Source organism: Oryctolagus cuniculus, chromosome X, assembly GCF_964237555.1.
Source record: "Oryctolagus cuniculus chromosome X, mOryCun1.1, whole genome shotgun sequence".
Classification (NCBI taxonomy): Eukaryota; Metazoa; Chordata; class Mammalia; order Lagomorpha; family Leporidae; genus Oryctolagus; species Oryctolagus cuniculus.
Genome location: NC_091453.1, coordinates 110,168,988 through 110,193,719, shown reverse-complemented (window position 1 = coordinate 110,193,719; position 24,732 = coordinate 110,168,988).

Genomic DNA, 24,732 nt, shown 5'->3' with positions numbered 1-24,732 from the left:
TGAGTCCTTTTTGCTTAGTGTCTCTGGAGTGTGTGTGCTGTGACAAAGGCTAGCACTAAAAGGAACACACATGTGAAGAGGCCACTTAGCATCATTCTCCTCGCTGCACTGACACAGCCATTACTTTTCATTAAATAAGTAATATTCTGTGCAATCCACTTACTCATCATTAAAGGTCATTAGTACTCTTTGTCACACGTAAACCATAATGGAGCCCTATTGAGGGTTTTACTAAAGAGCTGCTAATTTTCAAAGGGAAAATTAGTGATACTGGAAGCAGAATTGAGATTCCCCTCTAAAGCTCTTCTGAATATCCTCCCCTTTCCCCTCTGCCCTAGAAAACAAAGTCTCTGTATGGTCACCATAGTGAGGCCTTAGCAGGAAGGGCCTCTGCTCTGGGCACCTCCTCTGTGCTGCAGTTCAATCTTTGGTCACAGGGGAGCACACTGATCTCTCATTTGAAAGCTCCGAAAATATTTGCCAGCTTCTCGAATCTTTTTGGAAGGTAGTCTGTCAAATTTGAGGGCCAGGTCATTTAGCAGGGGGCAACAGGCAACAGAAAATACCGCCTTTTATTTATTTATTTATTTATTTGAAAGTCAGAGTTACACAGAGAGAGAGAGGAGAAGCAGAGAGAGAGAGAGAGAGGGAGAGAGGGAGAGTCTTCCATCCAATGGTTCACTCCACTCCCCAGTTGGTCGCAACTGCCCCGATCCAAAGCCAGGAGCCAGGAGCTTCTTCCAGGTTTCCCACACGGGTGCAGGGGCCCAAGGACTTGGGCCATCCTCTACTGCCTTCCCAGGTCATAGCAGAGAGCTGTATCGGAAGAAGAGCAGCCGGGACTAGAACTGGTGCCCATATGGGATGCCGGTGCTTCAAGCTAGGGCATTAACCCTCTGCACCACAGTGCTGGCTCAGAAAATACCTCCTTTAAACCAGACACAGAGACCAACTCTTGTCTGTCCCAGTGTTTTAATTGAAGAAGTTGTCCTAGGCTAATGTGAATATGCAACTATAGAATAATTTGGCTGTGATAACAAGTTTTTGTTTTTCCTCCTGATGGCAAACATGCTTAGCGGGGCTAGAGAGGTCCCAAGTTTAAAAACATGGCAGAGAAGTAAGGTGGCCTACCTAGATGACATCTGGATAAGAGTTGTGAGAATTCCTTCTCCATTTCTCCACTTTTTCTGCTCTCGCCTTCTTTTCAGTACACGCCATTGGCTTGATTAGTGTCTGCTTTCAAACTGGAAATTCCCTTAAATTTTTTTAAAGTTTGGTGTAAACTGATTGAGTGTATCATTCTGAAAGTTCTGGCATGCACATCGCTGCTATTATTTGACTAGTAATTCAGAGATAAGTAGGATCAAGGAGTAAGAAACCAGAGAAAATTAGAGCTAAAAAGCTTTAAACCCTATTTTTACTAACAAACCTGTAAGAAAACTTACTTTATTTCCTTGGCCATTTGGCTGTTCTTCATTTTAATTTTGGTTTTGACGTGCTAAGTAACAGACAAGTGGATGTCTTTAGATGAATCTTGTTCCTTTGCTGGTTAATCCCAAGACTGTGCTGTGTGTATTCTCAAAGCTTGTAGACATTAAATTCATCAAGAGGCAGCATACTTTGTGTTAGCCAGAAAACAATTCCAGTTGCAAATGTTTTTTAATTAACAGGGGCTTTGTATCAGCTTTCCTATCTACCCGGTTAGCAGTCCCATGTCTGGGCAGGTGCATCCTGTTGTGTATTATGGAACAACAAAGGGGAGTGCAAGGGCAGGGACACTTCAGACAATTATGACTAAATGGCTGCATGCTTCCCCATGCTCCGGCTCCTGCTGCTTCTGTTTCTCCTCCTGCTGAATTACCCAAAGGGGTCTCTATCGAACAAACCATAGCCCCTTTCTTTGATTCACTCATCCATTCAACAAGCACTTGCTGATCATGTGTATACAGTGCTGAGCAAGGAGGGATCATGATCTAAAGCAGAAGGCAGTTATTAATAAACACACAAAGGGAAAATGAGGTGGAGATTTTAGTGCCATAAGTCTTGGGAAATTTTTCCACATGAATTCACTGCATTTTCCTCCTAATGGTGTTACATTCTCTGCCTTTATGGGACTGCCTTTCCCATGCAAATGGACTACTCCACTCTCTGATGTCATAGAATCCCACAGACAATGGTGCTGCCAACTTCCGGGCAACATTTTGACGTGCTAGAGTTGTACGAAAGCCAAGATCAGAACTGTTGTCATACATGTTATATACAGCATACAAGAAATTAGACTTAGCATTTGAGTCATACTGAGGCAACGGTCTTCCTAGTTCCTCATTTTTCTACTTAACCCCACCAGCAGACTCATCAAAATCCCATGTGTGGGGCCAAAATTGGCCTAAAGTGGAGAGAGGCTGAAGTGGGAAGAGACATTCAGAGGTAGTAAGGTCCTCAATACCTTGATACTCATGCTGCGGTCTATGTGTCAGTAGTGTTAACATCACATGGGAGTGTACTCAAAATGTAAAACCTGAGGCTCTACTCCAGGCCTAATGATTCTGGATATGACTTTAAAGAAAACCATCAGTTGATTTGTAAACATGTGGAAATTTGAGAACCATTGCTGTAGATCAGTAATTTTCAAAATTGTCCTTGACAACCACACATTTAATGGCGATTCTGTGCAGGACACATTTCCCTGAATGTGGTTGAAGTCATGAATACTTCTGTACTGTGAGTGAAAAGTGATCAGAGAGCACAATGCACCAACATCATATCCTGGTTGTGAACAAATGATTCGTTTTATCCCCCCTATTTTATAGATAAAGTGAATTGTCTGGGTCTCACATGGCAAGCTCATGGCAGAGCTTGGACCAAGAACCTAGGTCTTCAATGGCCCTTTGTATCAGCCTCGAGCCAGTGACTTCCTGCTCTGCCTTTATAACCCAACTCCTCATAGGCTGTGTTTCTGTCATTTGTATCTCAAGTTCAAGGTGCCAGCCACTAATATCTGCAAGTAGGTAACATGACTGTTTGGTTGCCCATTTACTGTTGGACAGCATGGTGATCTAATCTCTATTAATCATAAAAAAGTATTTGCCTGCCTGCAGTATTCTTTCATTGACAAAGAGTTTTCTCTTCTGACCTTGACCTTCCAGTTTTCTTGCATGTAACTCTTGGGTCCTGGACTTAACCTTGACCTCTGTGAAGAGCACAGTAGTTCGCTTTGAGGTTTCCATGTGAACTCATATCTCCATGTGAACAGCCCCTGTAAAGCACATTCCACAGTGAAGTACCCATACTTAGATTTTTCCAGACTCTAAGGCCTATCTGAGCTCTGGACCCTAGATCCAGATTTTTCTATCTTGTCCCATTTAATCTCCATCTAATGTCTCTAAGGTCAGATCCTGGATACCCCATCTTTTTTTTTTTATTTTCAGAAATATGCAGGCCACAGTAACAAGAAGAGGATATTAAGTAAAGATGGACAGAACATTCAAATTAACACAGGGTGGGGAGAGATTGAAGAGAACAACCTCTTCCCTATGTTAAGAGTTCAATGTCAGTGCTGTGATTTGGATGTAGTTTATCCCCCCGCCCCCAAAACTCATGTTGAAATTTGGTTGTAGTGGTGTTGGGAGATGGGGCCTCTAAGAGGTGATTAGGTCACCAGGTGGGATTGACACCTTTCTCTCCTGGGAATGGATTAGTTCTCACAGAGTGCACCATTATAAAGTGGATTAACTCCTTTGTTTCCTTCCTCTCTTCTGTGCAACCCTACTTTCATTCTTGCTTGGCTTCCCACCATGTGATACCATCTGTCATGTTATGATGTAACAAGGGGCTTCCCAGGTGTGGCTACCTGATCCTGAACTTCCCTGCCTCCAGAAACAGCAACTAAACAGACCTCTTTTCTTCATAAGTTACTCTATCTCAGGTATCCTGTCACAGCAACAGGAAATAAAATGCCCTGACTGATTCAGTACTCAGACTTTAGATGCTCTGAATATTAATGTTAAAAAGACAACATAATATGTAAGTAGATGATGTCTTAATTATAGGACAATTTATTGCCTCTAAATCTTGACAGTTTTGTGATTAACAAAGAATATATCCCTGGACACATCTTTAACAAACATGGCAAAGTTCTGAACCACCTTATGTATCGCTTGTGGATCAAGGCCTGCTCTAGGCACCATGGAAATTTTTTGAAGCTGATTTAAAATATCCTCCTCTCATAGTAATCTCTGGGGCCTGGCCCTTTTGGGTAATGCTTGACTTTTACTTGATTTCTCAGTATCCCAGTATTCTCGCTGTCTGTTCTCTCCCTTAGCAAAGGAGAAATCATCTGCAAAAATACCCAGTGCCACCTAACCCATTGTTAGAGTATCTGCGTGTGAAAAGAGCCATAGAGAGGACAAAAATTAGTGGAAAGGAATGACAGAACTTGAGGCATCAAAGATGGCAGGCTTCTATGGGCAAAGGGGATTTCAGGTACCTGTGAGATCCCATCAGTGGTTGCTTGCTTGCTTCTCCCAAAGAGAAGGTCAACTCTGAAGAGAAAGACCTACCCCTACCTTGCTTCATAAGGAATTAGTAAGGGTAAATTTAGGCCAGAGATATTAAAGTACTTTTGACACAAATCAAATCAGAGATTGGATTGTTCTCAATCTAATATAGCCACTGCATTCAGATCAATTTTTGCCTCAATCCCTCCATCTCTCAAAATGAGAAAGAATATTGTACTGTAGCATGTCTTTGGAAGGATGCTGGGTGGAAAGGAAACAAATGTGTTTATTGTCATGCTCATTGGCCAAAAAAATGTGTGAGATGGTTGCTGATCGTCTTAATGATACCAATGGCATTGCAGAAGGAACAAGTGGTTATTGTCAATCTACATTTCAAATTAGTCTTGGACAAAGAATTTCCCAAGCAGGTGAAAACTTGGCACCTTTGAACCATTCATCAGATAAATGTATCCCCCTCCTGTGCTTAATGGCTTAAGGGAGGAAAGTGTCCCACTTCAACTTAAGAACAGGTTCCAAGCCATTACCCTTGTTTCTTGTCTCAAAACTAGCCTCAAAGCCTTCCTGCAACAAAAGTAATGGCTCCGCAGCACTATTTCTGAAGGTGTGGTCTTGGGATGTATTAGAATCACACACTTGCTACAAATGCAGATTCTTGACTTGGGCATCTTGCCAAACTCACTGATTTAGATTCTTAGAGTGAAATGCAGGAAAATATATTTTAAACAAAAGGATAACTCTTTGGCATACTAATGTATTTGACCCACAATCACCAGTTTATTGCATTCCTCAAATATTGCTACAGGGTAGCGGTTCTCAACCACAGCTACACACTAGAATCACCTGCAGGACTAGGAAAAAACACAACACCTATGGCAAGCTTCATCCCAAAACAATTATGTCAGATTTCCTGAGGAGGTGAGTTTGTAAAGCTCTTCTGATAATCTTACCAGTACAAAGAGGGCTGGGATCCATTGATGTGGGGCCATCACTAGGCTAACTTCCCCTCCCTCCTTGGGGTGCAAAGGAACTACTCTAAGGTCCTCATGCATAGTTTCTCTGATCCCCCACCAAGCCCTTCTCAACCTTCTTGTTTCCGGATACATTAAAGATCAGCAGAACTTACAGATCACTTACTATGTGCTGCATACTGAGGAAGTCAACAATTAAACAGAAACTGACTTGCTCTAGATCACCACCACTCACAGAGGAGACTGGATTGAATTTTTTTTTTTTGACAGGAGAATGGACAGTGAGAGAGAGAGACAGAGAGAAAGGTCTTCCTTTGCCGTTGGTTCACCCTCCAATGGCTGCCACGGCCGGTGCACTGCGCTGATCCAATGGCAGGAGCCAGGTGCTTCCTCCTGGTCTCCCATGTGGGTGCAGGGCCCAAGGACCTGGGCCATCCTCCACTGCACTCCCTGGCCACAGCAGAGAGCTGGCCTGGAAGAGGGGCAACCGGGACAGAATCCGGCGCCCCGACCGGGACTAGAACCCAGTGTACCGGCGCCGCAAGGTGAAGGATTAGCCTATTGAGCCGCGGCACCAGCCTGGATTGAATTTCTAGCATTGTGGGCACTTACAGAATAAATCAGTGGATGGGAACTCTCTCTCTCTCTCTCTCTCTCTCTCTCTCTCTCTCCTACTTCTGCTGCCACTGCTGCTCAAGTAAACAAGACCTGATTTGGGGGGCAGATATTAGGACTAATAGTTAAGATGCCTGTAGGGAGGCCCACTTCTGGGCTTGACTCTGGCTCCAAATTCTAGCTTCTTGCTAATACAGACCCAGAGATGCAGTGGTAGTGGTTCAAAATATTGGGTGTCTGCAACCCATGGAGAGGACCTAGATTGTATTTCTGGCTATTGTGGGCATTTGGAGTGTGAGTCAGTGGATGCCTGAGAGCTCTCTATCTCTTTGCCTCTCAAATAAATAAAGAAGTAAATAGATAATTTTTTTAAAAAAATTGATTTTGAAAGATCCTAGAAGGCATTGTAGTTTATAAGATATTTTGGACCTGTATGAGTTTCTCCCCAGATCCTGAAATTCCCTCAAGTATGAGTTCCAAACTGTTAAGTCTTGCCCCTTAGGCATTGGCCTGTGTTAGCACATGAGTTCTATAGAATAATGGTGCTAGACTGACAAGTCCTGACTCATGAGGTTAAAGAATGAACTGCTCTTCCCTCTGCCAAAAAGCATGTCTTTATCTGAATTCAGTGCCTGTGAAAATCTCTTTATCAAAAAGGTTTTATTGGATTTTATCTGGAGATAACAGAGCTTTTAGGCAGCTCTTTCAGTTCAGGCTAATGTATGGAATAATGTATAACCTGCCCTCTTTGTACAGAAGGACTTACTTAAAGTTAGGATTATGCTGCTTAATCATCCAACGTGGAACACAGGGCATGGCCACCAGATAGCTCAAAGTATCAAAATGTGATATTGTTAAATTGGCAGCATAGGTTAAAAAATGTTAGCTTTTGCTTCTTTTCCTTCCTGTAATAATTAATTTACGTCTTATATAATTTCTCCACTGAAAAATTATTTGTGGATACATTACCCACAGTCTGTTAAATCATGTGCTACATAACATCAAAATGTGTACTTTTCATTAACAGGTAGAAGGAAGTTCTCAGTGGTCATGACCTTGTTTAGTTTGCCATTTAAAGAAACCACAAATAAACCTTTCCCATTTCATTTGCTGGATGCATATGCTCTCAGTCCTAACCTGATCTGCTATGCCTTTCTGAAATCTAGCTTTGTGAGAAAAACCATTTTTATTTTTAACCTCCACTTGGACATGGCGAACGTTTGCCTATAACAAACAGTTTAAGTCTCTAGCTTCTCATTTTTAACATTAAAGCATATTCCTTTTATGTATTCTCATTTTGACATTGCTGTTAATTTTATATTGACTAACAGGAATTTGAAATTTCCTGAATCCTCTTTTCAAAATTATGTTTTATTTTATTTGTTGATGTGATAGGGAGGAAAGGAGGGAGGGAGGGAGAGATAGAGTGAAAGAGAGAGCAAATGAGCGAGGGAGAGAAATACGAATCCATTATGTGGTTCACTCCCCAATGCTCACACCTACTGGGGCTGGGCAGAAGCCAGGAGCCTGGAACTTCAACTAGGTCTGCACATGGGTCGGAGGGGCCCAAGCACTTTGAGCTGTCTTCTGCTGCTTTCCCAGGTACATTAGCAGGGAGCTGGATCAGAAGTGGAGCAAACTGGACTTGAACTGGTGACTATAAGGAATGCTGGAGGTGCAGGTGGTGACTTAACCTGCTACGCCAAAAGACCAGTCCTGTCATTCTTCCTTATAGCTGAAAAATATTCCATTATATGGTTATATCACATTTTATTTATTCACTAATCAATTGATGGTCATTTAGGTTATTAATATGTTTTGGTTATTATAAATAATTCTTCTATGAACATACATGTACACATATTTGCATGGACATGTGTTTCAATTTGTCTTGGGTACATTCCTAGAAATGGAATTGCTGGTTCATATAGTAACAGTATATTTAGCCAATGGGTTCTTAGCCATATTTCTTAACATTCTTTTCTAAGCTTAATTGAATTTAAAGAGTATAAATGAATATACTACATGGACATAATTATGCATAATTTTCCTTCATAGCATTTGTGAAGTTAAATTTAGAACTCACTGTAAGTTCATACAAAAACGTGAATCCTTCAATTGGACTTCTAATTTGATCAGTAGTCATATCTTTTGTAGATACAATGTCTGAAAATTTTTTATCATTATCTGTTTGATAATGCATTAGCTAACATCTATGACCTTCTGCATATTCTTCCCTTAAAATGAATTCACCTGTGGACCAGCCTTGTGGCATAGCAAACCTGAATGAAGCACCTGGTTGCAGCCTGGCTCAGTACTGGCTGTTGTAGTCATCTGGGGAGTGAACCAGTGGATGGAAGATCTCTGTGTGTGTGTCCCTCTCTCTCTCTGTCACTCTGATTTTTAAAATAAATAAATAAATCATTAAAAATATGAATTTTCCTGGAAAGAAGGATGGAAAATAGCTTTTCCCATTTTACAGGTAAGCAGTTTGTTATATTTCTAGTAGGTATGGCTCTTGGTGTGAAAATACTGAAGCTTATGGGGCCAGTGCCATGGCTCACTTGGTTAATCCTCTGCCTGCAGTGCCAGCATCCCATATGGGTGCTGGGTTCTAGTCCCGGTTGCTCCTCTTCCAGTCCAGCTCTCTGCTGTGGCCCAGTAGGGCAGTGGAGGATGGCCCAAGTGTTTGGGCGCCTGCACCCACATGGGAGACCAGGAAGAGGCACCTGACTTCTGGCTTCGGATCAGCATAGCTCCGGCCGTGGCGGCCATTTGGGGGGTGAACCAACGGAAGGAAGACCTTTCTCTCTGTCTCTCTCTCTCTCACTGTGTACAACTCTACCTGTCAAATAAAAAAAAAAGAAAATACTGAAGCTTAGAGGTCCTACTAAAGGGTGGTCGAGGCAGAGTCAAATGGTAGGAAATCAAAATATAGGTCTAGAAAATCTTTGGGAAAACCAGTCCAAGTTTGAAGCTCATTGGTCTTCCAAGACAATTTTGGCAGATAGTACTCAGACAGTAACAACAGCATATTTATGTAGTCCATTTGCATGTGCCTGACATGTGCTAAGTGTTTACCTACATAATCTCATTAAACCTACTTTATAACTGGGAAAATAAAGGCTCAACATGTATAATTAGTAAAATTCAAAATCTAGATCTGTCTGATTCTGGAATCCACACTTTGAATGACCTAAGATGTACTTCAATGAGAGCCTGGATTCGCAGCTTCTAAGATTCCTAGTACCACCCAAGGGGGGAAAAACACAAAGAATTGTTATTTCTGCCTTCCATATATTCTATTCTTCCTGATTACTAAGTGACAGTGCAGTTAAGTGTCTCAAAAGAGTCCTTTCATTTATCAGGTGCCCCACACAGACAGCCTAGAAAGGAGCATTCTGTTCTTCTGGTTATAACTACTGTACCTACAAGTTCTGAATTTTCCCAAAGGGGAAGAAGAGGAAAAGAGGGCCTTCCAACACTTTCCTTGTGCATATCTCAATTCTCACCCCCGGGAACTCCCTCTCTCATACACTAAACGTGGGCAGTACTTAATGATGGCAGTACCCTGATCATGCTATGTTGTTTCTCATCGTTCTTACCTCTGGCCCTTTGCTCAGTTTGCTTCCACTGTGTGGAATGCCTTTCCTCTCCCCTTCACATAAAAGAGTTCCCAATTAACCTGAGGGCTGCTTGCCTGCTCCAGGAAGCCTTCCCTAGCCTCTCATCTGTTATTTTTCTTTTTAAAGATTTATTTATTTATTTGAAAAGCAGAGCTACAGCAAGAGAGAGAGAAAGGGAAAGAGGGAGGGAGGGAGGGAGAGAGAGAGAGAGAGAGAGAGAGAATCTTCCATCCAATGGCCACATTAGATGGGGCTGGGCCAGGCTGAAACCAGGAGGCAGGAGCTTTATCCAGGTCTCCCACGTGGGTTCAGGGCCCCAAGTATTTGGGTCATTTTCCTCTGCTTTTCCCAGGCACATTAGCATGCAACTGGATGGGAAGTGTTGTCCCTGGTACTGGAATCTGCCCCCTATAGGATGCCAGTGCTGCAGACAGTGGTTGAACCCACTGTGCCACAGTGCCAGTCCCTCTTATGTTCTTTCAAAATAGCCCATGTGCATTTTATATTGTGGCATTTTCCCTAGAGAATCTTGATGCTCCAGTTCTGGGTCTCCTTATTTTCACTGTGACCTCTTTAAGAATGGACCCTCAATCTCATTTGTCTGTAGTCCCAGTGCCTAGCACAGTGAGTGTTAAATAAATGTTCATTGAATGAGTACATGAGTGAATAAATGAACTAATAATTATGGAGCACCTATTATATGCAAGGCCTTTTACAAACGTCAGTACATTGAGACTCTCAGACAAAGCTGGAAGGTATGTAGCAATACATCAATGTTGATAGGTGGAAGAACTAAACAGATCACTCAACTAGGATTTTGCAGTGGTGCAATTCAAACCCAGCCCCAGGGACTCCAAAGTCTGGTTCTCTCCATGTACTGTCTCCTACTGTGGAAAACTGACTCAGAATTTCAAATATCTGTTATCTGTGGCCATACCATGGGAATGGTCCCCACTTTCCAGCATTTTAAAATACATGGCACACTGAGCAATAGAATACAACATGTCTGTCATACAACATATTCTGATTTTTCTTTGATATCTTTGTGAATATGGTCACAGAAGCTTGGCTAAAAGTAGATCTGACTCTTTTTTAAGGTGTGCAGATTTTTAAATTTATTTATTGATTTTTTTACTTATATTTTTTTATTTGAGAAGAGAGGAGAGAGAGAATGCTCTCATCTATGGGATCTATGGGTTCATTCCCCAAATGTGTGCAATGGCTGAGGCTGGACAAATCTAAAGCTGAGAGTCAGAAACTTATGTTGGGCCTACTAGGTAGGTTATTGGACTCCAACTACGTGAGCCATCATCTGCTGCCACCCAGGTTGTGCATTAGCAGGAAGCTGGAATCAGGGGCAGAGCCAGGACCTCAACACAGGCACTCCAATATGGGAGCATTGTAATGGCTAGGTCAAACATTCACCCCAAGATCGGATTCTTTATGAGGGTCTATCCTCAAGAGCTTTAAACGGACATTTATTTACCCTTTGTACATGTCAAAGGCAAGAAAAAAGGACTTTCCACTAACTCATAAGTATGGAAAACAAAGTCTAAGGAACATAGCAAAAGGTAACAATAGAGATTCAAAGGTGATGCATCATTTACTGTCATTGCTTTTATAGGATGAGCTTTAAAGGGCTTTATCCGCTTTAATTCCCACAGAATCTAATTGCATCAGCCAGTTGGTGAGCAAAGGCGGCTGCAAAGGTCCAGAGGCTTTTGGAAGTCATTGTTAATGCTTACCTAGAGTGTCTCTTACACCTTCTTTCTGAAGCCCCTGCACATCTTTGCCTGATTCTATCAAGCAGTAATGGAACAGGTTTATGATCTCTGAAGCATTACTGAATACCACCAAATTGGCTCTAAATAGTTTTCTTTTACGTAGACCATTGCACTCAACCAGCACAGACTTCATTCTATTTCTACCTAACCAAGAAATCATCTCAGGCCACTATCATTATTATAGGCCGTGAAACTATGTTCTTTTAAGTTACCATGAGGCACTTTTCCTTTTTTCTCTTCTGAAAGTACTCGGCGTAAAAATATAAGTGGCAGAACCAGAATTAAAAGCCTCATCCTGTTGCAATACCCATGTTCTTTCTACTACATTAAGCTGCTTCTCAAGTTCAAATCCGTAACCCTTACATGCCGTGAAACTGTCTGTTAAATTCTAAGATTTCAGTATCCAAAGCATTTCTTCTTTATGTCCCCTTCATTCCAAAAAGCAAAAACAAAAGTGTTACCGCCCCTAAAAGTTTTTTTTTTTATGTCATTCAGAATAAGTTGTATTCTGCTAACTAGGACTCTAAGATATTTACATTAATGATTTTCGCGAAGACTCTTCTGGCATGATTACACAAAACACTTCAATCTAGCTTGTCCCTAATTACCCAGAAGCCCTTCCTCCCAATCGTCAATATATCTTTATCTAAGGGTAGGAATGCTAGTTCCTTATCCCCTTCTAACACATGTGGCTGTGTTGTTTTATCATTCCTGATCTTCTGGAATAAAGCGGCTGTGGCTGTATTTTCTTACACTGGAGCAGAAAGCTCACCTTCTTTTGATTTTTAATCTCTATGTTGTCATCTACACATGCCCTAGAATCAGATATATCTGTTTTTGAATGAAGAGTTTAGACTTACAGGTATAGGATATGGATGGCTGCTGAGAAAAAGGGAGGAGGAATTTAAACATTCCAATTTCTCAAATGATGGGGGGAATGATGTGATGCTTGCAAACAGCACAGAACTTTTAAAAGCATGCAAAACTAGCTAATGTGTGCCACATTAATTTGTCCAACAAATATTTATTGAGCATCTATTATGTATCAGTCCTATTCTATTGTAAATGCTGGCAATACATCAGTGAACAAAAACAAGAGGTTCCTACGTCAGGCTCTATTCTACTACAGCTAGATAGGTGTTGGGCTCTGTAATTCTATTACAGATACTGGATATACATCAGGGAGTAAAAACAAGGGATTTCGCCTCCCATGGAATTTGTATTCTAGAAGGAAACGAATTGTACAAAGCAATAAATAAAAAGTAATACGTTATATAGTATGTTAGAAGATAGAAGAAGTACTCTGGAAATTGTAACCAAAGATAGAGCAGGGTTAAAGGATGAGTATGTGTAAGTTTGCTCTACAGAAGAGAATGGTCAGCATATACTTTATTGAGAAAGTAACACTTGTACAAAAAGCTGAAAGAAGGATGGGAATTAGCCATCCAGAGATCTAGGGAAAAATATTTCAGGTAGAAGGAAGAGCCAAATATGTCAAACTTTCATCAGTGTATAAAAACCCAAGCCACCTGCTACCACATCAAAGTAATGTGTGTCTTTTCCCTTTTTATATTTAGTTGCATTGTGCCTGTATTTGTAATTATAAAAATCAAGTCTGTCCCTGAAACTGCTCTCTAAATAGCTATCTCACCTGTAGATTAAGTCACCTTAAAACAACGACTAGAGGGTAAAGCCACTGCCTGCAGTGCTGCATCCCACACAGGTGCTGATTCACGTCCCGGCTGCTCCACTTCCGATCCAGCTCTCTGCTATGGCCTGGGAAAGCTGTAGAAGATGACCCAAGGACTTGGGCCCCTGCACCCATGTCAGAGACCCAGAAGAAGCTCCTGGCTTCGGATCAGCACAGCTCCGGCCATTGCACTGGTTCACTTCCCAGATGCCACAATGGCCCAAGCTGAGCTGATCCGGAGCCAGGAGCCAGGAGCTTCTTCCGGCTCTCCGACATGGATGCAGATGGGCCCAAGCCTTTGAGCCATCTTCTACTGCTTTCCCAGGCCATAGCAGAGAGCTGGGTCAGAAGACAAACTCTTTATTTTTAAAACATAAAAAACAAGTGTTTTAATTAAAAAGGGTAGGTACATCAGCAGTCCTGGATACAATCACAAAACAATTGGAAAGTGTGGAAGGAAGACTACATCTGGATATGATCACATAAAGAAAGCCACAGGGTTCCTAAGCCCCATAGAAATTTGGATACAATTTTTGTAACTTTTCAATAATGGAATTTAGCTCTTTCTCAAGCAAGTAACATTTGGGAGGAAGCCCTTTGGAAGGGAGGGGCGTCTCCAGGCTCCCGCACCAGGGACGGTGGGATGACCTGAATGAGAGGACACAGTTGGAATCTTTTTAGCTTGTGTCTTCTAACAATTCTTAGCGGGTAAAAACGCCCATATTGCCCCACAGTATTTCTGAGGCAAGGTAGGGTGGAGCTCCTGCCGCCGCTCTGAGGGATTACTGAGCTTGGATTCCTCTGGCCACTCTCTGGCCTGGGGGTCTGGGGCAGAAGTGGGGGTGGGGGTGGGGGCTGCCTCTGCCAGAGCTCAGAGTCCTCAGAGCTCCGAGCTCAGAGCCAGGGTGCCTGTGCCCACCTGCTGCAGGCAGCCACACCCGGGCACACTTGCTTCTAATTCCCTGCATAGCTACTTTGTGTCACGTGGAACCTGCAGCTCCTCCTGCCTCCGCTGTCACCATTGCCTCAATGCAAGGGTGTGCTTGTGGCCTCTTATACCCACACAGAGGCCCCTCAAACCCTTCTTGGAGCTGGTGAGGAGACTGGTTTTCACTAGATTTTTCAGACTGTCACAATTCTCTATGTCCATTACAACTGGGTATCTAAAACTTAAAACAGTAGATCTGCATTTATTTATCTTTATTTATTTTTTCCTCACTCTCTGAAAAAGGTACAGCTTGCCCAAAGATGGCTAACCAGGAGCAAATCTATGGCCTCTGCCATCTGTAGCCACTCCTCCAGCTATTGGTCTTCTGCTTGCCCTGGGGGTGCTGGCTGCTTTCCTTTCCCTCGCCCCCTGCCTCAGATTCTGGCTCTACCTGCTTTGCATTCCCATTTTCTGAGCCTCAGATATGTGCCCTCTTATCAACACCTCATCTCTGCTTTTGCTGCGCCCAATCTGCCCACCTTTCCTGGAGTGCCTCTTGAAGCCAGCAGTCTCACCCGTTCCTACTCGCTTTCCTCTGTGCCAGTCGCTGCTAGCACTGTCCTTTGGACTTTTGGGGGGTGGGGGTGGAGGGGGTGAGGGGTGTTCCTGCCCCATATAATGTGTCATTTCCCTTCCACCACCAACACTTTGCTCTCCTCTTCCCTTCATTCTTGCCAGGTGTATGTCTTTCCTGCCATTCTGAAAGTTGTCTTTTCCTTTTCCCGATGGTGTTTCTGAAGCACAAACATTGCCAATTTTGATAGCATTCAATTTCTTTTTGCTTTTGTTGCTTATGCTTTTGTGGCTTATATACAAAATGATTGCTAATTTACAGTCTGAAATTTTAATCATATTTTTTCATCTAAGAGTTCTATAGTTTTAGCTCTTACCTTCAGGCCTTTAATTTCGAGTTAATTTCTATACATGGTGGGATGTAAAACTTCAGCTTCACCCTTGTGCATGTGAATATCCAACTGCTCTAGCACTAATCTCTTCCCTTTGAATTGTTTTGGCATGCATGACAAAAATAGATCAGAAATATGAGGGACTATTTCTGAACATTCAGTTTGATTCTGCTGATCTATATGTCTATCCTTACACAAATGCCTCATGCTGTTTTGATTATTACAGCTTTGTTGTAAGTTTTGAAATTAGCAAGTGTGAGTTCTCCAACTATTTTTCTGCCCAAGATGGTTTTGACTATTCTTGGTCTGGCGAATTTCCATATGAATCCTAGTTTCATCTTTTGAATTTTTGCAAACAAACAAACAAAAAACCCAAAAGCCAAACAAGTTACTAGGGTTTTGATTGTGACTGTATATCAATTTGGAAAGCATGACTATCTTAACAATCTTCAATTTTCATATATATGAATATGGCACATCTTCCCATTTATTTACTTTTTCTTTTATTTCTTTCAAAAATGTTTTATAAGTTTGGGTACTTGTGTCTTACACTTCCTTTGTTGATTGTCATGCAAAATATTTTATTCTGTTGATGCTATTTTGAATGTACTTGCTTTCTTAATTTTGATTTCAGATTTTTCCTTTGACACTGTTTACGAATAAAACCGATTTTGTGTATTAACCTCTTATCTTACAAGTTTACTGAACTCTTTTTTAGTACTAATAATTTTTAGTAGATTCTTTAGGATTTTCTATGAAGGAAACCATGTTGTCTTCAAAGAGAGATTTGTTTCCTTCTTCCTTTCTAATCTGTCTGCCTTTTATAACATTTTCTTGCCCAGTTGCCCTGACTAGATCCTCCAGCTAAATGCGAAGTAGATCTGACAAGAGTGAATACAGGGAAAAATTTCAGTCTTTCGCCATTAAGTGTGATCTTAGCAGAATTTTTTTATATGTGTACTTTATCAGGTTTACGAAATCCCTTGTTATTTCTGGCTTGTTAAGAGATTTCCTCATGAACAAGTATGAGATTTTGTTAAATGCTTTGTGTACATTGAGATGCTCATGTGGTTTTCTCCTTTATTCTATTACTATGAAAGTTACATTGATTTTTTTGTATGTTGAAGCAACTTTGCATTCCTTGGATAAACCCCTTTTGGTCTTGCATGTAATCCTTTGTATATACTGTTGCATTCAATTTACTAGTAGCTCACTGGGTTTTTTTTTTTTTTTTTTGCATTTGTATTGATAAGAGATATTGGTCTGTCATTTCTTTCCATGTGATGCCTTTCAGTTTTGTGTCAGAGATAAAATGACCTCATTGGATGAGTTAGCAAGTATTCTTTATATTTCTATTTTTGGAAGAGTTTGCTAAAATTGGTGTTAATTTTTCTTTAAAATTTTTATTAATTAATTAATTTTATTTTAAAATTTTCTTTAAAAATTTTCTTTAAAATTTTTTCTTTAAATATATGATTGAGTTCACCAGTAAAGTCACTGGTGCCTGGGATGCTGCTGCTTCTTCTTTTCTAAAATTACCAACTCAATAATTCTCTTTGCTTATTGTGCATTAGATTTTCTATTTCATTGTGTGCAATTTCTGTAATTTAGGTCTTTGGAGAATTTTGTTCATGTCATCTATGTTATCTGATTTGTTGGCATGTAATTTTTCATAGTATCCCCATAATCCTTTTTATTTCTATAAGGTAGATAGTAATGTTCCATATTTCATTCATGATTTCAGTAATTTGGTTCTTCTCTCTTTTTCCCTTTGTCAGTCTCACTAAACATTTGTGAATTTTCTCAATTTGTTCAAAGAGCCAACTTCTGGGTTGATTTTTCTCTAGTGTTTTCCCATTCCCATTTTTATTTATTCACACGCTAATCTTTATTTTTCCTTCTTGCTGCCTGTCTTGGGTTTGAGTTTATCATCTTCTAGTTTCTTACAGTGGGACTCTGGTTCCTTTCAATTATAATATATTAGCTAAATTTTCATGCACAACTGCTTTGGAAGTTAACCTCCTTAATTACTTTTATGATTGGTTAATATTTTTCTCCTTTTCCCTCTCTTCCTCCAGTATATACCTGAATTCAGTAAATACACTGGTATCTCATCCTCAGTTCCACTGAGCCTAAAATCCATGTTAAATTAGCCGCCTAACACATTCATCACTCCTTGAATCCTAACTCCTTGAAGAAGTGCTCTTCCCCTGAGATCTCGCACTTACTCTTCCTCCATTAAACGTGACTTGTGCTTCTGCTTTCAAATCCATTTCGCAAGCACAGTAAACTGGCCTTTAACCTTCTATTTACTTTGCCTCTTTTCAGTTCATAAAGTCCACTAACATTCTCCTGCCCACAGTTAATACCACATAGTCTGGAATTCATGAATTTCCAGTTCAGGTCATCCTTACTATTGTACTGTGCATGGCTCTGCCCCTAAATCAAAAAGTGCATTATAAAAAAAAACTGCATGTATTTAAAAATCACCTTTGCCTCCAAATTAGCTCATCTTATAATTCCATCTTCCAAGAACTCTTTGAAGTTCCCTGTAGAGTCACAAAATCACTTTTTGCCTTATCCTTCCTTATGCTCAAACCCCGAGCCATGCTGATTTCAATTCTTCCCATTTCAATAATGGTCATTATATATTCTTTAAAAATTTTAATATTAATGAATTTAATTTTTATTAACTTGTAATATTGTATATTATTATGGCATACAGTGCTGTATTTCAATACATGTGTACAGCATGAACTGATCAAATCAAGCAGTTAGCGTTTCCATTTTCTTATCATCTCTTTATGCTTGGAGACTACACACTCCTCTCTTCTAGTTCCTTATAAAATGTAGAGTGCCTTATTCTGAACTATGATTTCACTTACCAACATCACTGTTTTAAATCAAACACTTTTAACATGCCAGAGTTAGTCAAATAGTCTCATAATAATTTTCTTTCCTATAATTTATCCTCTATCCTTTCCCTGCTGCACAAAGTCACAAGCTTTTTTGTTTACACTCTCTTGGCTATGACACTTCCCTGCTCACAAAGCATCAAGGACTCTCTCTTTGTAATGCAATTAAGTCACTGTACATTCTGGCTCCAATCAACTGCACATTGTTCACACATCTATGAGAACCCTAATTACACTGCTGTGCAATTATCCATTAATGTCCCTGTCACCCACATTGAGCTATGAGTTCCTAGAAGTCAGGAACAGTGTTGTATTCATCCTTGAAGCTTGTAGGCTTAAGTTTTATTGAATATTTAATATGTAGAAGTTAACTTGAATAAAATTGTTGTGACTTAGGATCACAGAAGTCACATAAAGGGTAGGATGGTGGAGTGTATAATATCTGACCATTGAACAAAGGCACCCATCTTTCTAATTTTTCCCTCTTTCTTACTCCTCAAATGGAAAACCAAACTTTCAGATTTCAGGATTCCAGTTTGCAGTTGTGGATTTTATTACACTGCTTTGCTCTGGCACATACTCTTACTCCCCTTTGACTCCAGAAATATTCTCTCATGAAACAAGACTGTCAGAGAGTGGTCCAGGTGTTCTGAAAAGGAAATTTTAGGCACACTCTAGTTCCTCACATCTGTAAATGGCTCTCCAGAAGACATGTTCATGCTCTACCTTTCACTGAAAATTAGCATCCTTCTAAAGTCTGAAAATACTGATGAAATCATAGCCTGTGTGCTATTATAGATGTTGGGAATCTACATGGTAAAATGCTTAAATCAAGTCATTTAACATATGCATTACCTCCTTTCCTTATTTTTGTGTGATAAAAAGACTTAAAATCTGCCCTTAGCAATTTTCAAGCATACAATACTTGTATATTGTTATTAATTGTACTCATCATGATATAATAGATCTCTTGAACTTACTGCTACGTTTGGAATTTTGTTTTGTTTCATATTTCCGCACCTCTCCACCCACCTACTTTTGGTAACCGTAATTTTACTCTGTTTCTATGAGTTCAATTTATTTATACTCAACATTTAAGTGAGATCGAGTGTTATCTGTGTTTCTGTGCCTGGGTTATTTCACTTAAGATAAAGTCATTCATGTTCATCGACATTGTTGCAAATGACAAGATATGCTTTTCTAAGGTTAAATAGTATTCTATTGTGTATATATGTGTATACCACATTTTAAACGTCCATTTGTCTATGGATGAACACTTAGGTTTATACTATATCTTGGTTATTGTGGATAATGCTGTAGTGAACATGGAAACTCAGCTATCTCTTCAGCATATTCATTTCACATCTTTTGTATATATACCCAGGATTGCTGGACCATATGCTAGTTTTATTTTCAATTTCTTTTTTTAATTTTTAAGATAACATATTTACAATTTACTTCATAGTCAAGGCCTAATGCTCCAACAAATAACGAGCTCAACAAGTAAAAAGTCCGGGCCGGTGATGTGGTATAATGAGTAAAGCTGCTGCCTGCGGCGCCAGCATCCCAATATGGGTGCTGGTTCAAGTCCCAGCTGCTCCATTTCCAATCCAACTCCCTGCTAATTTGCCTGGGAAAGAAGCAAGAAATGGCCCAATTGCTTGGGCCCCTGCACCCGTGTGGAAGACACTGAAGAAGCTCCTGGCTTTCTGGCTTCAGATCAGCCCAGCTCTGGCCATTGCAGCCATTTAGAGAGTAAACCAGTGGATGGAAGATTCTCTCTCTCTCTCTGTCTTTCAAATAAATAAATAAATCTTTAGAAAGGTAAAAGCACCTCAGTTCAGCAGGAATATAGGTAAAGATTATAAACAGTAATCAAATGAAAAGATGTCCATTTTGCTCATATACAGTAAATTTTAAAATAATCAAAGATTGTTAAAATATAGTAACATATAATTCTTAATGTTTTTGACAAAGATAAAGCAAAGTTTGAGAAAGCTATATTTGCAGAATACTGATCCACATGCATTTCTTTCTTTTTTGTTATTTTTAAAATTTAAGCTCCCACATACAAAGGAGAACATGCAGTATATCTCGAGAAACCTTTCTAATGCTTTCCAGAATTACAGTGTGCAAAGGTTCCCTTCAGTCTGCATTCTCACCATTTTTTTTTTTTGTACTTTGGGATAATAACCATTCTAACAGGTATCAGGTAATCCTATTGTGGTTTGAATTTGCATTTCCCTAATGATTGGTGATGTTAAGCATTTTTTTTCCATAAACCTATTAGACAGTTGTATGTCTTCCTTTGAGAAATGTCTATTCAGGCCCTTTGCCCATTTTAAATTGGGTTATTTGCTTTCCTACTCTTGAGTTGTTTGAGTTCCTTATATATTTTTGATATTAACCCCTTATCATATATTTAGTTTACAAATACTATCTTCAATTCCATAGGTTGCTTTTTTTAACTCTATTGATTCTTTCCTTTGCTGTTCAGAAGCTTTTTGTTAGTTTGATGTAATTCCATTTGTCTATTTTTGCTTTTGTTGTCTTTGTTTTGGAAGGGGGTCATAGACAAAGACCAAGTTCACTGCCAAGATCAAAGTTGTAGAGCTTTGGCCTTATGTTTTTGTCCAGTTGTTTTATCATTCTAGGTATTATGCTTAAGTCTTTAAACCATTTTGAATTGATTTTATATGTACTGTGAGTGAGGGACTGATTCAATTCTTCTGTATGTAGATATCTAGGTTTTCCAGTAACATTTATTGACAAAATCGTCCTTTCTCCATTATGTGTTCTTAGCATCTTTGGTCCAAAATTGGGATACAGATTACTTAAAAGACAGAGGTAAGACCCCAGGAATCACAGAGAAGTATGGGATCAGAAACTCTGTACTGTAAGGGAAGAAGACTTCTTTAATACAAATAATTGCCTATTCTGATATATACAGCTCTTAAATTGAGATTTTATTATATCATATTTTATTAAATCAGGACCTACTTCAATTTATATATACAGCTCTTGTCAAAGTACACAGGAAAAAGGATTGCTGTCAATTTTACTGTCATTTCTAGATGGAGGTTTATGACAATTACTATATACAGTGCCTGTTAATCGCAAAGTAGTTAAATATTCCCAATAGTAGATTTAAAATTTTTGAAAAACCTTCCTCCAACTTTAGTAACATATACAAATTTAGCTCATCATATCTAAACTCTTAAAAATTAGCAGCAACTGCACTCTGGCCTCAGAATCAGCCCTTAAGGCATTCAGATAAGGCTCAAAAAGCCCATGAGCATTTCTCAGGCGTGGAAAGCCAAGACACTCTGGCAAAAAAAAAAAAAAAAAAAAAAAAAAAAAACACCCTAAATGAAAGATCTCTGTGAGTGAGATCCCAGCAGAAACAGCAGGCCATCAAAGAAGGAGGCACCTTTGTCTGAAGGGAGGAGAGAACTTCCACTTTGACTATGGCCTTGTCTAAATAAGGTCAGAGTTTGTGAACTCAAGAGGCTTCCATAGCCTTGGCAGCTCATGACAAGAGCCTCAGGTGATTACTGATGTCATAAATAAGAGTGTCAATTGTTAAATCAACAACAGGAGTCACTGTGCACTTACTCCCCATGTAGGATCTCTGTCCTTAATGTGTTGTACTATGCAAATTAATGGTAAAACTATTACTCAAACAGTACTTTATACTTTGTGTGTCTGTGTGGGTGCAAACTGTTGAAATCTCTACTTAGTATATACTAAGTTGATCTTCTGTATATAAAGATAATTAAAAATGAGTCTTGATGAATGGGATGGGAGAGGGAGTAGAGGATGGGATGGTTTGCAGGTGGGAGGGTGGTTATGGGAGGAAAATCCGCTATAATCCAAAAGCTGTACTTTGGAAATTTATATTTATTAAATAAAAGTTTAAAAAATTAGCTGGAACTCCCAAAGTCTATAGCAACATCCAGGCTATGATGTCATCAGTGTTTTCAGCCTTGTACATGGATGTTGCCTGATGTTTTGTGTCATTTACCATAATTAAATACAATTTTAAATTGTGAATTTAAAAAAAAACTTGTATTTCTTTAAAGATACATTATGTTTGATACAAGTTAAATTCTCTGATTCCTATAAGCATTCTTTATTTATCTGAGAGGCAGAAAGAGAGAAAGAAAGAGCTCCCATTCATTGGTTCATTTCCCAAGTGCTGCAATGTCCCCACCATCAACTAAGTCAGGAGCTGAGAACTCTACACAAATCTCCCCTGTGTTTGAGAGAGAGACCCAATTTCTTGAGCCATCATCTGCTGCCTCCCAGGGCACACATTAGCAGGAAGCTGGGGTCATGGGCAGAATTGAAACTCAAACCTAGGCACTCTGATATGGAATTCAGGCATCCCAAGTGGGATGAATCTTAACTCCTAGGCCAAACACCTACCCCCATAAATTTTCTTTTTGCTTATGTTTATCTCCTTAGTCATAACAATGTCAAAGTAGGTGTTACTATTTTACTTTAATACAGATAAAGAAAGCAAATCTAGAGAAATTAAATAATTTGCACAAGGACACAGCTAGTTCCTAACCAAGCAAAGAAACAAATCTAGGCCTCACGCCAACATCCTGTGTTTCCTCTCAGTTCCCTAGTTTCACTTGCCTTATTGCAGGATCTTCTTTACCCATCCTTTATGTAATGGTATTCCTTCTGTTTCTATCTGGGACCCTTGTCTCTTTGCACTCTATGCCCTTTCCTCTTGGACTTAATAATCTTCTCCATGGTTTTAGTTATATGTCATATTCTGAGAACTTCCACTTCAATGCCTCCAGCTCATAGCACTCACCTGAGTCCTAGCCCTATTTTCCAACTACCCACTACTTATATGATATACACTTGAATGTTCTGTCGGCACCACACCTCAAACCCTTTGTGCTGAAGACTGATTTCACCCCCTTCTCCTTGCACCAAACCTACTCCTCATGTATTTCTTGGTCCAGTGAATGCCACCATCTACCTAGTTACCCCAGCCAGAAACCAGGGAGTCTTATTGGGCATCTTCCTCTCCTCCTTCACCAACCCCTCCTATACAACCAGTTGATCACCAAGTATTTATTGTTGATTCTCTTGCCTACTATCTTTCCCAACTCTTCACTTAACTCCATCATCTACTGTACCATCTCTTACCTGGACCACTGCAACACCTGGTAATTGTTCCTCTTGCATCTATACTTGCTATGCTTTCCACTTCCACCAGTTTCAACACACAAGAGAATGATATACTTTCCATTCCCCTGCTTGTAACCCTTGAATGACATCCTATCCCCTGAAAACTAAACTTCTTATCCTGGTATGCCTGCCACAACTCCAAGCAAAAGATTGTATCATGGTCCGGCTGAAAAGCCCATGAGAGTATTTCAGGCATGGAAAGCCAAGACACTCTGGCAAAAAAAATGACCTAAATGAAAGATCTCCACGAGTGAGATCCCAGTGGAAAGAGCAGGTCATCAAAGAAGGAGGTACCTTTCTCTGAAGGGAGGAGAGAACTTCCACTTTGACTATGACCTTGCCTAAATATGATCAGAGTCGGTGAACTCAGGGGGCTTCCATAGCCTTGGCAACGCATGACAAGAGCCTAGGGTGATTACTGATGCCATAAACAAGAGTGTCAATTTGTTAAGTCAACAACAGGAGTCACTGTGCACTTACTCCTCATGTAGGATCTCTGTCCTTAATGTGCTGTACATTGTGATTTAATGCTATAACTAGTACTCAAACAGTATTTTTCACTTTGTGTTTCTGTGTGGGTGCAAACTATTGAAATCTTTACTTAATGTATGCTAAACTGATCTTCTGTATATAAAGAGAATTGAAAATGAATCTTGATGTGAATGGAAGGGGGGAGGGAGTGGGAAAGAGGAGGGTTGCGGGTGGGAGGGACGTTATGGGGGGGAAGCCATTGTACTCCATAAGCTGTACTTTGGAAATTTATATTCACTAAATAAAAGTTAAAAAAAAGATTGTATCATGGATTCCTTCTATGTGCTCCCCATGTACCCTGTGATCAATTGCTTTTCACACTTGATCTTAGCCAAAAGGCCGAGAAGGAATGCCCAATTGCTTTTCAAAACACTCATCCTGGATTGAAATTTGTTTATTTCTTTGTTTCTCTTCTCAACTAAGCTGAAGGCTTTTGGAAGGCAATGGATGTCTTCATCTTGTATCTTCAGAGCCCAGCCCAATACCATTGAATGTTTGTTAAATGAATTAACTCATACAATTTTTTTGTGCTTATGTGTTTCTCATTTGGATTGGCTAGCCCTTAGATATCCATTAGTGAGAAAGTCTGAAGGGGCAAGTCGTTGATGGTCCTGAACTTCTTAAAGCTACTAGTGATTGGGGAAGGAAGCAGAAGGAAGATGTTTTACTTGGAAGAGCTAAGGGACCACTTCAGGTGATCACTGATATCATAAATAAGAGTGTCAATTGTTAAATCAACAATGGAAGTCACTGTGCACTTGCTCCACATGTAGGACCTCTGTCCTTAGTGACTTGGACTATGAGAATTAACAGTAAAACTTGTCTTCAAACAGTACTTTATACTTTGTGTGTCTGTGTGAGTGCAAACTGTTGAAATCTTTACTTAGTATAGAGTTGATATTCTGTATACAAAGATAATTAAAAATGAATCTTAATGAAGAATGGAATGGGAGAGGAAGTAGGAGGTGGGACAGTTTGGGGG